Source organism: Schistocerca nitens, chromosome 6 (assembly GCF_023898315.1).
Source record: "Schistocerca nitens isolate TAMUIC-IGC-003100 chromosome 6, iqSchNite1.1, whole genome shotgun sequence".
Taxonomy (NCBI): domain Eukaryota; kingdom Metazoa; phylum Arthropoda; class Insecta; order Orthoptera; family Acrididae; genus Schistocerca; species Schistocerca nitens.
The window spans coordinates 388,856,030-388,868,081 of NC_064619.1; the positions used below are offsets into that span (position 1 = coordinate 388,856,030).

The following is a 12,052-nucleotide window of genomic DNA, read 5'->3' on the forward strand; positions in this document are numbered from 1 at the left end:
CGGAGGACATCGAAAGGGTGCAAAATACGGAATTTCGTTTTGTATTATCACGTAATAGGGGAGAGAGTGTGGCAGATATGATACGCGAGTTGGGATGGAAGTCATTAAAGCAAAGACGTTTTCGTCGCAGCGAGATCTATTTACGAAATTTCAGTCACGAACTTTCACTTCCGAATGCGAAAATATTATGTTGAGCCCAACCTACATAGGTAGGAATGATCATCAAAATAAAATAAGAGAAATCAGGGCTCGAACAGAAAGATTTAGGTGTTCGTTTTTCCCGCGCGCTATTCGGGAGTGGAATGGTAGAGAGATAGTATGATTGTGGTTCGCCAGCAGAACAGTCAAGAGGGGAGATTCAATGAGTGAAGGACAGGTCGACTGGTTTGTACAACGTAGGGGCGGGTTTTTTCTGCTAATCGGCTACTGTATGAGGCTTGGTGGAAAGTGATTTTGATTCTTTGCCTTCTTTATCTTCTGGTCCTCACCTGATGGAGAAATTCAGGTCTTTCCCTAAAACTAAACTAAAATCCTTCCGAACAGGCCATGAAGTCCCAACGGTACTGACCGGCCGCCGAACTATCCTCAGCCAATAGGCGTCATTGGATGCAGATGTGGAGAGGTACGTGGTCAGCACACCGCTCTCCCAGCAGTATGTCAGTTTCCGCGACCTGAGTCGCTACTTCTCAGTCAGGTAGCTCCTCAGTTTGCCTCACAAGGGCTGAGTGCACCCCGCTTGCCAACAGCGCTCGGCAGACCGGGTGGTCACCCATTCAAGTGCTAGCCCAGCCCGACAGCGCTTAACTTCGGTGATCTGACGGGAACCGATGTTACCACTGCGGCAAGGCCGTTGGCAGGTCTTTCCCTAGTGGGTGGGGATATGGTATGCAACTTGTGGTGGGATAAGAGCCAGTGGCAGTTTCCAGCTGTACTGACAGTGGAACTGCATTTCGTCTCGGTCACATCATGTGTCGCAAGGGGGAACTTATGCGTCCTGAGTCGGCCGTCTGACGTTTGACAATTCCAGCACGCACCGTCGTGCCTGTGAGTCAGATTTGTTGGGCAGACCAACTGACATTGAAATCTCCCGAGTTTTCAGGGCTCTGATACGGAAGATTTCCACTTTCTTATAATCAGAACGCCAGTCCGCATAGTTCGCAAGTTTTTGTGGATGTGTCAGAACATTACAGCTGCCCTCATGCTTCGGCCCTTGCCCACAGCGTGCCATATTCCGCTGCCGCCTGAATCAAGGTGAAAGGTTAAAGTATTGTTGCACCGGAGTAGGGTTGTTAAATAATATCCACAGCTCCCTGTTCACCGTGAACCATAGTTTGTTGGGTACATGGTCGTCGTTGTTTCTGTTTGAACAGAATTTGGTCTCACAGTAGATTCATGTAAACGAAGTCTGAATGCGTTGTAGAAGGGTTTAAAATGGTTCAAATGTCTCTGAGCACTATGGGACTTAACATCTGAGGTCATCAGTCCCCTAGAACTTAGAACTACTTAAACCTAACTAACCTAAGGACATCACACACATCCATGCCCGAGGCAGGATTCGAACCTGCGACCGTAGCAGTCGCGCGGTTCCAGACTGAAGCGCCTAGAACCGCTCCGCCACCGCGGCCGGCAGAAGAGGTTAATTCATTTGTATAGTACCCACCCAGTGAATGCTTTGCCAGTCAAGCACCACTCCTTTCCTCATTTATGTTTCTCATTTTTTTTGTAAGATTTATCAGCTCGATTGTAGTTATGAGGAGATGAATAAAAACCTGTCATTATTTTTGTAAACTTAAATACGCCGCTGTTCTCATCCATACTCCCCCAGTCATTCACTGCCTTTATTTTACTGTGGTGATACATGGATACACCAGCAATTCAGAATACAGTCGTACTAAATTAGTTAATTTGATGATTAATTTGAGTTCTGAAAGTGACTGCAGACAAAGGCAACAAAAGTCCCATGAGGAAATTCACTAATTTCATATATAAAAGTTAAAGGTGTTGCTCACGATTTAAACATTGTTGAGTAGGTAATGCTTTTCTATGTATAAAGATCATGACATTTATCATCACTTAGACATATATTTACGATAAAGTCAGCGACCTCTTGCAACAAGGCATCTTCACATCCTTCACATGCATCTCCATGTCCTTCACGGTGTTCACTCAACCTCTGAAGCTGTTCACTTCACATATGTATACTGTCAGACCTGGTTGCAACATTAAACACGAACACACTAATGCACTCTGATGACCTGTCATAGAGAATTGTAACATTTACGTAGCCGCCAATTTTATATATGTGTGCAAAGTTACATTGATCTAACTATGGCTTCAGGTGCTTCACTCTTTTCGTCAGGCAGCATATTATACAGTCAGTCTGGACACGTTACCATTCTACTTACTTTCATTAGTTACAAGTAAAACGCTGAAGGTGACATTCGTTATCAATCAAAATAAACGGATATTGGGGAGAAGTCCGCTACTGTGCTTTAAAACTGTTTTCTATCACAAGAAGCTGACAACCCCCCTCCGCAGTTGCTGGCATCCCCCATCGCTAATATCGCCAATAGCTGACTTAGTCGTGTGTGTGTGAATGTGTGTGAAATCTTATGTGACTTAACTGCTAAGGTCATCAGTCCCTAAGCTTACACAGTACTTAACCTAAATTATCCTAAGGACAAACACACACACACACCCATGCCCGAGGGAGGACTCGAACATCCGCCGGGACCAGCCACACAGTCCATGACTGCAGCGCTCCAGACCGCTCGGCTAATCACGCGCGGCACTGCTGACTTAGTCCTCCTCCAGTAGCTGAAATCTCCCACTAGTATTACAGACAGATAGAGAGAGAAGGAGAGCAAATTCTCGTCATTAAATTTCATCTCAGATGTGTGTAGACAGCATCAGTGAAATATATAGTATTTACGCAGCTAAAAAAAACCATAATCTTATCATCAGTAAATTTCATCTCTTATTCATACATCACAGTAAATTCCCTATTCTCCCCCCCCCCCCCCCTCTCTCTCTCTCTCTCTCTCTCTCTATGTGTGTGTGTGTGTGTGTGTGTGTGTGTGTGTGTGTGTGTGTAAATCTGTAATGCGTACCTCAATGAGGCAACAGTATCGTTATATATTATGGAGGGAATGAAATGGATACAGTTTTTCCCCGGTAGCTGTCACCTCAGCCAACAGCTGACACATCCCACATTAGCTGCCTCTTTCATTACGACTCCTTTACCGTTGGCGACACTGCTTTCTAGTGGAATTATCTTCTGAGTAGTGCATCTGAAGTATGAAGAAGCGTAAGAAAGATGCAAGAATAATGTATAAAGTAAATAACCCAAAATCCTTGCAGATGTCTTTAAGTATGCTATCTTGGAAATCTTAGACTCACTTCCCAAAAGGGTAACTCCTTACATCTACATCTACATCCATACTCCGCAGCCACCTGACGGTGTGTGGCGGAAGGTACCTTGAGTACCTCTATCGGTTCTCCCTTCTATTCCAGTCTCGTATTGTTCGTGGAAAGAAGGATTGTCGGTATGCCTCTGTGTGGGCTCTAATCTCTCTGATTTTATCCTCATGGTCTCTTCGCGAGATATACGTAGGAGGGAGCAATATACTGCTTGACTCCTCGGTGAAGGTATGTTCTCGAAACTTCAACAAAAGCCCGTACCGAGCTACTGAGCGTCTCTCCTTCAGAGTCTTCCACTGGAGTTTATCTATCATCTCCATAATGCTTTCGCGATTACTAAATGATCCTGTAACGAAACGCGTTGCTCTCCGTTCGATCTTCTCTATTTCTTCTATCAACCCTATCTGGTACGGATCCCACACTGCTGAGCAGTATTCAAGCAGTGGGCGAACAAGTGTCGCCCGCATCTCGTGGTCGTGCGGTAGCGTTCTCGCTTCCCACGCCCGGGTTCCCGGGTTCGATTCCCGGCGGGGTCGGGGATTTTCTCTGCCTCGTGATGGCTGGGTGTTGTGTGTTGTGTGCTGTGTGCTGTCCTTAGGTTAGTTAGGTTTAAGTAGTTCTAAGTTCTAGGGGACTGATGACCATAGATGTTACGTCCCATAGTGCTCAGAGCCATTTGAACCATTTGAACAAGTGTCCTGTAACCTACTTCCTTTGTTTTCGAATTGCATTTCCTTAGGATTCTTCCAGTGAATCTCAGTCTGGTATCTGCTTTACCGACGATCGTCTTTATATGATCATTCCATTTTAAATCACTCCTAATGCCTACTCCCAGATAATTTATGGAATTAACTGCTATATTGTAGCTAAATGATAAGGGAACTTTCTATGTATTCGCAGCACATTACACTTGTCTACATTGAGATTCAATTGCCATTCCCTGCACCATGCGTCAATTCACTGCAGATCCTCCTGCATTTCAGTACAATTTTCCATTGTTACAAATTCTCGATATACCACAGCATCATCCGCAAAAATTCTCGGTGAGCTTCGGATGTTATCCACAAGGTCATTTATATATATTGTGAATAGTAACGGTCCTACGACACTCCCCTGCGGCACACCTGAAATCACTCTTACTTCCTCTTTTGAGCGATTTCAATTGATTCTCTATCCTCTGTCGCCTATTTCGACATCTACCATTTTGTCATCTGTGCGACAATCTAGAGAAGGAACTACAGTACAGTCTTCCTCTGTGAAACAACTTTGGAAAAAGACATTTAGTATTTCAGCCTTTAGTCTGTCATCCTCTGTTTCAGTACCATTTTGGTCACAGAGTGTCTGGACATTTTGTTTTTATCCACCTACCGCTTTGACATAAGACCAAAATTTCTTAGGATTTTCTGCCAAGTCAGTACACAGAACTTTACTTTCGAAATCGATGAACGCCTCTCGCATAGCCCTCCTCACACTACATTTCGCTTCGAGTAATTTTTGTTTGTCTGCAAGGCTTTGGCTATATTTATGTTTGCTGTGAAGTTCCCTTTGCTTCCGCAGCAGTTTTCTAACTCGGTTGTTGTACCACAGTTGCTCTTTTCCATCTCTTACGATCTTGCTTGTCACATATTCATCTAATGCATATTGTACGAAGGTTTTGAACTTTGTCCACTGATCCGCAACACTATCTGTACTTGAGACAAAACTTTTGTGTTGAGCCGTCAAGTACTCTGAAATCTGCTTTTTGTCACTTTTGCTAAACAGAAAAATCTTCCTACCTTTTTTAATATTTCTATTCACGGCTGAAATTATCGATGCAGTAACCGCTTTATGATCGCTGATTCCCTGTTCTGCGTTAACTGTTTCAAATAGTTTGGGTTTGTTTGTCACCAGAAGTTCTAATATGTTATCGCCACGAGTCGGTTCTCTGTTTAACTGCTCAAGGTAATTTTCAGTTAAAGCACTTAAAAAAATTTCACTGGATTCTTTGTCCCTGCCACCCGTTATAAACGTTTGAGTCTCCCAGTCTGTATCCAGCAAATTAAAATCTCCACCCAGAACTATAACATGGTGGGGAAATCTTCTCGAAAGATTTTCCAAATTTTCATTCAGGTGCTCTGCTACAATAGCTGCTGAGCCAGGGGGCCTATAGAGACATCCAATTACCATGTTTGAGCCTGCTCTAACCTTGACCGTCACCCAAATTATTTCACATTTCGGATTTCCGTCAATTTCCTTCGATACTATTGCATTTTTTATCGCAATAAACACGCCTCCCCCTTCACTGTCCAGCCTGTCTCTGCGGTATACATTCCAATCTGATTTTAGAATTTCATTACTGTTTACGTCTGGTTTCAGCCAACTTTCTGTCCATAGTACTATGTGGGCATTGTGACCGTTTGTTAATGAGAGCAGTTCTGGGACCTTTCTATAGACACTCCCGCAGTTTACTATTACCACATTAATATTGTTATTCCCTGTGGCAACATGTCCACTCATAGGCAGAGAGGGCGATGCCACACGGCCAGCCTCCACATTGACCCCTCCGCCTCGTGCGCCGCGAACGCCGCTGAACCCGCCACTCCCCTTGGGGAGAGGGTGGTCCTACCGCGCCCGGTACTCGCGAAGATGTCTCGACAGCAGGGACCGTGGGTGAAGCATGTAACACCTCTGGTGTACCATGCGGCGCACCAGACTCCCAACTGCCGCTACACACCGAGGCAGCAGCCTGAAGACGACTGCTCGCGGCCATCAACACGATCAGCTGTTTGCGAACAATGGCCAGCTTCTCCTGCGTCCGTACACAACAGTCACACGTTCTATCCGTCCTAAGAAATCAATTTACTGTAGAGAGTTAATCAGCTGATTGCTGACTAAACTGTGGTTACTAGACACTTCTTGTTGATAACAATGAAAATAGCACTACGTGTCTCTAGACTGTATTCAAAACAAACACTAGCACTACTGGCACTACAGCTGACTAAAGGGACTCTCTCTGACTGTATTCAAAACAAACATGAAATCTATGGAACACTATTTCTAGCACTCGAAAATTAAAGCTTCCTAAAAGCAAAAACACACGGAAGAAGAAGTGGCAAGTAAGAAAACTAGAGTTAATACTTAAATTAACGTAGCTCGCTGCACAGCAGACGTGACGCAGATGCTTGCTCTTGTTGAAAATTAAAATCAGTTTTAGCTGTTTTCTGATGTGCGCAGACAGAACACAAGAAAGAAAAATAGTTTCTTGTACACTTTACTTCCTTGCTCAAAGACCAATCTGAGAGCAAAGTACTATGGTTCAGAAGTATTCAACAAACTCTTAACATAAAGTTAGAAATTAGGAATCCACAACCGTTCAAAGGAAAATTAAAAACTAATAGTCAGTCCTTCTAGAAATTGTGATGTCCTGTCTATTCGTCTCTAATAAGGTGCCTAAAGGATGCTGCTTTCTCGGATAGGAATTCAACAATTCAAGCAAGTCACATTAATGGTTTTTATTACAATACTACTTTGGTTTACGATGTCGTGTCGCAAGCGCAAGCAACTGGTGACATGCAAATAATCAGTGTCTTTCTCTATATACGTAGTCCACGCAAGTAGTGGATATGCATCACAAGTAACAGCTCTACTAGTGTCCTCTTCTAGTCCGGGTCTACTGGTGTCCGACTTCTACTGTCCGGCCGAGGCTGGCAGGAGCGGCGCTTACATTCTCTTCGGCTGGAGGCCGCTCCTGTCGTGGTGTGGTCCTAGTCAGCGAACTATTGGCTGACGTCGTGTCACAGCCTTCTCTGCTCTTGCGTTCTTCATCTTGTTGCCGGTGCTTGCTGTTAAGACCCAACAGAAGTCATCTGATTATCTAGAATTAAGCGCTAAGAATTTGTCAAAAAGACATGACCACTGAAGAGCAGCATGAGAAGTAGTAGTGTTTGTAAACAGGTCTCTGTGTTTATTGATGTGGGCTACTGTTTTCTTTGAAAAATGTCAGTGGAACCAAATAAATATTAAGCTAGTAATAACAGATAAACGGCAGCTGCAGGGGGTAGACAAAAATATGGAAACACCGCGAACACTACACATTACCATGTCTAATAGGGTGTAGCAAACACATTACCATTCAAAACAGATTTCAGTCTCGTAATGGATAAATATGGATCCTCAACAATTTTGAAGAAAATTTTATTTCCGCAGGAAAGAGGCAAGTACAGGTAACGATGATGGAGGTGGATAGCGATTACATGTCCTTCCCTCCTAAGTGCACCACAAAGGGGAGAAGCGACAACTCATTCGCGTGCTCATAAAACCAGTACTGGGCGAGATAAATTGTGAGAAAATGGTCCCTGTCGTCTTAAATCAAAGCATCGCCACTGGAAAACTGACAATGAACCGTGGTATAAACCCGACCAGCCAAAACGGGTACATAATCTTTGTCGATAATGCGAGCTTGTAGAGCACCCACGGATGCCATGGAATACCACAATATTACTGCCCAAATCATCACCGAACTTCATAAACTCCCTCTGTGTTTCACTCTTGTGTTATAAACGCGGTCAGATGTTGGAAACAGTGTGAAACAACATTCTTCCAACTGTTGTGGCATAGGATAGTAAGGGGAAGAAATTAGATAAAAAAAATTAAAAGTCACTCACACTGCCTGAGATACATTCATGCCAGAGACAGAGGCGGAAGCGAGGCATTACGTCGGGTGTGGGTCAGGTCGTCATCACTGTCTGCCGAGTAAGGAATGAGCATTCAGCAAAAAAGAGAGCGAAAAACCAAAGGAAGTGAAACAAGCAAATTCGTTATCTCGCAAGCCATGTTGCAAGAAACTGCGTATATTTCACAAGGGCACATAGCCAGGGACGAAGACAGCAGGTAACAGCCTGTTAAGTGAATGTAGCATAATAATGAGGACACGTTGGGTCATTATGAACCGAGCTTTGCGTCATAGCCCCCTTTTAATAATACTCCTCCAGCTCTTGTCATGAGTTGACCTTTGGCATCGTCGGCATTCGCAGTAATAACACTCGAGCCCATGATTACGATATACGTCCTAGACGCTCCAACACAGTCTACGAACTAGCCGAAGATGTATTCAAGATGATGGCCTTCACTTTATCGTGCTGCTCGCAACCTACCATCTACTGATGGAGAAACTGTCTTCCGATAACTCCACCACACAGGGTGCTGCCAATACCGGACTTCAACGCGGAAGCCAGCAACAGAGCCTCCTGGGGTCCACGTTCCTGTTCAACAGTCAGGTGCCTTCCGGTACCGAGAACTAGCAGGGGTAGGAAGGAGACCACTTGACTACCAAGGAAATCACGGGTAGGTCATCAAGGGTCAGCGTAGAATTCGGAATGGGACTGAGAGCACTCCGCAGCCGGCGCGAGAACCACTTCTCGCTGGAAAGCCGCCGCGCAGCCAGAGTCTCTGACAAACCCTGGTCGTGCCAACGCTGAGTTGCCTCGACGGACTTCGCGTAGAATCCAACACGCAGCTGAATTAACAACAACTGAGACTGCTGCAGAAGATGACGACTTGTAAACGCTGTGCATAAATAACTGAACTCTAATAATGTTCTACTGGTGTCGCTGATGCATCACTGTTTCCCAATAGCTATCCTGACTTCAGGCAGAGGTGTCTCCGCTGGGCTCTCTACACAGCAAAATGACTTTCTTCCATTGCTTCATAATCCACTGTACCACGCTCACCTGTTGCGGGCATTTGTATCACTGATGTGTTGCTTTGGAATTGCAGATCACCCACAATTCCCGACTTGTGGAGCCCCATTCTTATTGTTTTGTTGTTGAAAGGATGTGCGAATGCGACAAGCAGTTCTGCAGTGACTTTTGCAGCTGCCGTCCTGTTATTTTTCGTCACAATCCTTTTCAGTGATCATATGTCACTATCAATCAACACACTTTCATCCGCGTTGTAATTTAGAAGACGATTTTCTTCTTGCATCTCCGCAATGCATGTCCACATACGGATACTGCTACCCAACGTGCTCTTCGTGGTGAACAACAGCCCCGGCCAGCGAGATCACTAGGTCTCTCACCAACTGAACACATATGACACATGATGAAACTTGAACTTACTCTTTCTCCAGAGCCTGCAATAACCATTGCTAAATTGCAACAAAAGGCACAAGAGGTTTTAGACAGGCATATGACCGTTTGCTTGTGTGAAATGTGCGCCTACCATTGCCTCCAGAGAGGTGTACGCGGTCTATTGATGTGACTCTTCAGGCACACTTTACTGTGAAACTCGTAGGTGTTTCACTTGGTCTGAATTTGCTGTTATATACTTCTACAATGAATCACACCAGTTGTCAATAAAAAGGACTTTGTTCTTGAGTGTGTTTCTTTTTTTTTCGACAGTGTAGTTTTAGACAGATACTCTGATGACAAGTACAAACTGTTTTGACATCTCATTCACTTAACAAACCAAATTATTTCATTCTTCGAGGTAACAAGGGTGCTCTCTCTCTCTCTCTCTCTCTCTCTCTCTCTCTCTCTCTCTCTCTCTCTGTCTCCAAATCAGCGACTGTTTCTAGTTAAATTCTTTATGAGTACGTAGCCATTATTAGACTGTATTAATATCCTGTGTGTACTGTGTCGAATTCTAGCTCGACGGGTGTCCTGACATATTTACGTTGCAACGCGTCACGGGCACAACTGCTCAGTGACCCAGTATTGCATAGCTGCGCATGTTAAATACCGATATTATATCCGGGATTACAACATCGTCGTAACGATCTGAAAATTTGCGTATTCTGTGAACACGCACAGAAATTCCGACAGTAATTTCATAAACTGACAAATTCTTCCATGTTGTTATCGGCTTCTCTCTTATGAAAAACGTAACGGTACTGGATCGTTGCCTCGCTGACTGGTGGTGGTGGGCTGTGTATGCATTATTAGTCTGAAACCAGAGGCAATAAACCGTGTTATTCCTGTTTCCTCCATAATACAATGGAACTGTGCAACATACCACTATCAGTCACTTTAAAAGTTCGAACTTTTCGACTGTTCATTGCGGTCCGCTACAAGATACAGCGACTGCATTATTTTTTTTATTTTGTGAAACTTATACAAAAATTCGTTTTTCAGATTCATTCACATCCAAGAATGCTAGTCATATGTTTGACGTCTAATTAGAGACGGAGTGCTAGCTGACATGAGCAGAGAATACAAAACAAAATGGAAGTGTCTTGTTGCTTTAGGTGACCTGCAGGAACCCTTACTAAGATGAGTGAACGAAGGTTTAATCTTAGGTTACCGTGATTGTCTATACAGTGTCATACATCTACATCTGCATATAATCCGAAAGCCACTGTATAGTGCATGACAGGGTGTAGAACTAACTAGCCTTAGTGGTTTCTGCCCCTGTCTTTCCCGTATAGCAAGAGCAAAAACACCATATATGTGCCTCGATATGCATCCAGACTCTTCTCTTATTCTCGTGCTTCCAAAATTCGACGTACAATGAAGAAAGCTAAACTATTCCACAGTCTTCCTCGATTACTGCATCTCTAAATTCATCCAACAGATTTTTCGTAAGAATGATGTCTTATTACGAGTCTTGCTTGGCTTCCTAACGGATAACGGATAACGTGACAATGTACAGTGACCTCTGCTTAAGTCTTAGAACAATATAGGAGAAGTCAATTATAAATTAAATAATTATTTCATGTGTCCATAGTATGTAAGTATGTTTCATGAATGCCTCCATGTAATGCAAAGAGTGTGAAATGCTCCACCCTTCTTTTTATGAGTACTGTTTATTTTTTACTTTACATGGTAATCAGTAATGAGTTATTTGGTTAAATAACAATTAACTTTAGCAGTATGGTTGTAGCGTGGCATCCAGACGCAGTATAACTCAGTTTTGTGTCCAACCATTCTTCCTTGTGCAAGTACACCCAGGACAAGTTCTATAATGACGGGCAGACGTTCTGGAGGGTTGTCATTTTAGCACCACATAACTGTTACTAAATCCTCTTGTTCACTAGCAGGCCACCTTACAGGCTCAAATGGTTCAAATGGCTCTAAACACTATGGGACTTGACATCTGAGGTCATCAGTCCCCTAGACTTCGAACTACTGAAACCTAACTAACCTAAGGACATCACACACATCCACGCACGAGGCAGGATTCGAACCTGCGACCGTAGCAGTCGCGCGGTTCCAGACTGAAGCGCCTAGAACCTCTCGGCCACAGCGGCCGGCCCTTGTAGGTTCCCCACTGCTTAATTTACCAACAAAAATATTGCTTCTTCATAGTGCTTTGCCCCGTAAGCACCGAAAAGGGATGTAATAGGCAGCAATACTTACGTCACCCTCGTCTTACTGTTAACCGTCATGTCTGCGCTACAGTCTGTGCCCCTTGTGCTGGGATCAAAATGCACAGACAAAAAAGTCTGGGTTCTCTAGGTTGAAGTTCGAGAATGTAGCGAGTTCTTGCTACGTCATCATAGTACTTAACACAGCGCTTACTAGACTGACGTTTCCAAAATACCATGTATTCATTACTATATATATTATTATTATTATTATCATTATGTGCTGATCAAGTAATATGCTTGTTGCAAAAAGAGCATCTATTATTATTGTTATTATTATTATTATTATTA

At 43.7% G+C, this 12,052-nt stretch overlaps 1 pseudogene; it reads right to left on the bottom strand.

Annotated features, from left to right (window-relative positions):
* Nucleotides 1-737: 737 nt before the first annotated feature.
* On the bottom strand, nucleotides 738-855 carry LOC126263806 (5S ribosomal RNA; annotated as a pseudogene).
* Nucleotides 856-12,052: the final 11,197 nt, after the last annotated feature.